This window comes from Macrobrachium nipponense, chromosome 22 (genome assembly GCF_015104395.2).
Source record: "Macrobrachium nipponense isolate FS-2020 chromosome 22, ASM1510439v2, whole genome shotgun sequence".
In the NCBI taxonomy this organism is placed as follows: domain Eukaryota; kingdom Metazoa; phylum Arthropoda; class Malacostraca; order Decapoda; family Palaemonidae; genus Macrobrachium; species Macrobrachium nipponense.
This window is the reverse complement of record NC_087213.1, coordinates 58656891-58661283: the sequence shown is the minus strand read 5'-3', so window position 1 is coordinate 58661283 and position 4393 is coordinate 58656891.

Sequence of the window (4393 nt, the reverse complement as noted above, 5' to 3'; positions counted from 1 at the left end):
CAGATTAAAGGAGAGGAATAATAAAAGACAGCCATAAACATTCGCCCCTTTTCAAAGCCAAATACGAGACCAGCGCCGCTGAGATTGTAAAAAAAAAAAAAAAAAAAAAAAAAAAAACAAAAAAAAAAAAAAAAAAAAAAAAAAAAAAAAAAAAAAAAAAGGAATTACGCTATCAAGCAATTCAGCGGTTGCTTTTCGCAGTCGGCCGGAGCAAATACTGTTATAATTCATCATAAACTTCGGGGGCTTTTAAGCTTCATAATAGGACCAAATTGCAGCAGCGCTCCGCAGTTCTACAAAAGACAGACGTTTCCCATTTTCGACACAATACCAAAACTTGACCCCGCGCGCGCCCCCGACGTTGGGAAGCCTAAAGCTGGGTTGTCAAACCCGCAGATTTTACAGGCGGACTGACGGACAGAATCAAGACTTGATTTCATTGGAAAAGCCTTTTATTATTTTTTTGTTTTTTCCCTTCAGAGTTATTACCGATTTTCCTTATGCTCTCATTGGAAAAACTGCTGTTTCTAATTATAGCAAACAAAAGAGACTGGTTGTTAGTCTTAAATTGGAAAGCAGGTTTGATTTTTTTTTCTCTCTAGCTTCTACAGATTAGAACAAGAAAGGGCTGCAATATTTAGGCCAAACTTGGCCAAGCGCTGGGACCTACGAAGTCATTCGGCGCTGAAAAGGAAACAAACTAAAAAGGTTTGAAAGGTGTAACGAGAGGAAAACCTCGCAATATGAACGGAGTTACAGTAAAAGGAATAAAAGTAAGCAAAGCTAGGAGCCGAAGGACTTTCTACGGAAACTTTTTATTCCGTACCTGTATCAATTTGTAATATAACTTTGTTGCTACAAATCTTCTACTCTGAAATTGTCTTTATTTCAGATATTTTTAATCAAAATTTTCAGAGCAGCTGCGAACTTTATTTCTAGTCGGGTAGGCCTACTTTTATCTAGTAACTTCCTCTTTAGCATAGGCCTGCATGATCAATAATCTATTTTTCTACCTGTCAAAGAATTATCACAGTATTCTAAGTCATCTTAGGCCAGCTTTAATAATTAAATAATATAAAATACAAATAAACAAGTAAATATTACATTATATAAATATATATACATATAAAACAGAAAAAAGTAAATGGTTGGACGAAAATAGTAACCAAAAAGAGTACATTTAAAATGTAAAAAATAAGAAATATAAACGAATAGGGTGTGGCGATGACTAGTACAAATGGATAAACACAATATTAAGAAATTCGAGAACCTATGAACCATAATAATCAGACGATGACTAAACCACTCATAAATTAGCAGACAAGAAAGAAAAAAAGGAACTGGAGTACAAACAAATAAAATGGATCATAGTGAAAGAAAAAAAAAATAATTTAAGGAACTGAAATAAAAAAAATGAATAAATAAATAAAAGATAATAATGACAAGGGCTGACAAAAAAAATTCAAGGGTATTATACGTAAAACGCCAAACAGTTCCTTAAAGCAAACAAGAGACGAGTAAACAGGACGACTCCAAGTTAAAGTAATAAACATGATAAGGTCAACTGGGTTCAATTTGCAAGAATGGATCCTACGGGCATAAGAAGGACTCAAGGATTACTGCCCTAAGCATATAAACGACCATCTCCTCCATCCTTTCCATCCTTAAATAGGATGCTCCGCTTTCAACAGGATAATGCGGAATTTAACGAGTGAGGAAAAATACAATTACTGGTAAAATCTCTCATTAATATATATATATATATATATATATATATATATATATATATCTATATATATATATATATATATATATATAGATATATATATATATATATATTCTCTCTGACGACATGGATACATAAGTACCATTATAAATAGATTGCGCGCATGCGCAGTACGTAAATCTTGTATATCTGCGTATAACAATAAAATCCACTACTACATATATCTGAATATCTGCATATAACAATACAGTACTACACTACGTATATTTGTATATATGTATATAAGAGTAAAATGAAGTACGTATATCTTGTATACTGGTATATACACCATCAATATTGATTGAATTCATTCGCTGATTCTTCCATTATAAAAATATTACCTCTTCCTTACACACTCAAAAATAAAATTTAAAAAATATCTTTCAATATAAACAAAACAAAAACTGGCTAAACCAAGATTACTCTATACAGGTGTCAATCGCATCTCTCTAAAAAGAATATAAAATAGAAATAAATAAAAAACTAATAAAAAGAAGCCCTTTTTGCCACCGACCAGCCAAGCAACCACTCCGATTATAAAATAAAAAAAAATATATATAATAATAAAAAAGTAATTCCCGAAAGAACGAGTAATCAAAAAACTAATCTATCGAAACAATCTCTCTCTCTCTCTCTCTCTCCTCTCTCTCCTTCCTCTCTCTCTCTCTCTCTCTCTCTCTCCCCCTCCGCCCAGATAGAGTCATTAAGGGCACATTTTCCATTTTTCCCTTTTCATGTTTCTTTTCTTTTTTTTTTTTTTTTTTTTGGGGGGGGGGGACGGGGGGGGGAATATATACCAAGAGATCCCACATCACTTTTTCAATCTTGATATTCAAGACTACACAGAATACACTGATGAATGTCAATGTAGAGTATTTGAAACCGGACGCTGATGAAAAATATGGTAAATAAAAAGGTCCACTGAAATAGTTACCCAACAAATTACATACACAATATACACATGCATATCAACACAAACACACCACACACACACACACACACACCACACACACACACACACACATATATATATATATATATAAATATATATAGAGGATCTATATATATATTAGATATATATATATATATAGTGTGTGTGTGTGTGTGATTAAATAGGCCAATACCAAGCGCTCTCTCCTGTATATTCAGTCTGTGATTATTTAAGCATATGTATAAATATATGTGTATATATATATATATATATTATATATATATATATATATATATATATATACATATATACGTACATAGTACATATACAATGTGTAATGTGATGTCTGTGGAAGATTGTAGGGAAAGTATGAAGTAAATCATTACTATCACATAAAATAAAGAGGGTCACTTTTGTACACCCCCCACCCCCCCCAAAAAAAAAAATAAAAGCGAACGTTTCAGAATCATTAATTAAATAATTGAAACATAAATCCTAATTGATTTAAATTTTAATTAGGAAAGCTCCTCAACAAAAGTGAAATATTCCCCAGTGTTTTTCAATATTGAAAGATATATGTAGTATATATATATTTATAATATAATTGCCTAAGATAATAATAATTAAATATGTAAAATGTTTCTCTCGTGATCCTAAATGAAATGCTTTCAATCAGATTACAGTACGAAGTAATCTTATTTCCTTTTTTCTTTTTCTTTTTTACATTTCATAAACGTAAGATGGCCCGGGCAAATGCCCTTGGGCACGGGAGTGTAACTTGCAATCACAACCATGCCCAGCAATTGCTTTGATTTGAAAGAAAATGCAATCTAGAGCTGATGCCCTTAAGGTGGAAAAGACTGACACATGGCAAGGGGCATAAATACGGATATGAACTTTCAGTTGTAGAAGGCTATGGATTACATTTCTTAAATATCAAAAATTCACATATATCGAAATGAAACTTGACTAAGTTGCGAATATAAGATGACGCTTAAAGAGTTGGTAGAGAATTATATTAATTCTAATCACCATGGATATGTTGATAAATAAAATATTACGATTGCGTAGGTTTGTTTGTTTGTATGATGTTTTTACGTTGCATGGAACCAGTGGTTATTCAGCAACTGGACCAACGGCTTTACATGACTTCCGAACTACGTCGAGAGTGAACTTCTGTCAACACAAATACACATCTCTCACACCTCAATGGCATTCCCGAGAATCAAACTCGCGGCCACCGAGGTGGTACGCAAACACCATACCGACCACGCCATTAAGGCGCTGTTACCTGGGTTAATAATTAACATACCCATATTAATAATGAATTTATTACTGTTATTTAGATCAATAATTAAAATATTGCTATTTTCTAAATTACTAATTAAAATACTATTACTATGCAGGTTAATATTTATAATATCCATTATCTAGGTCAAAATTTATCGTAACTCCTGAGAATAATAACAATAAACACCAAATCCTTATAAAAAAAAAACTTGAATCAATTACGAAGTCAACTGATAACTTCGGAAAATTTGTATCACAGTAAACTCCTAATTCCCCAACGATAACAGACGACAAACGAAAGGGGGGTGGGGGTCGCGCCGCCCCCAAAATGGAATTCCTAGCACACCGAAATAATATTCCAATTAGGACGCGACATCACACGGGACTCGGCAAAAGTGAGAGTAATT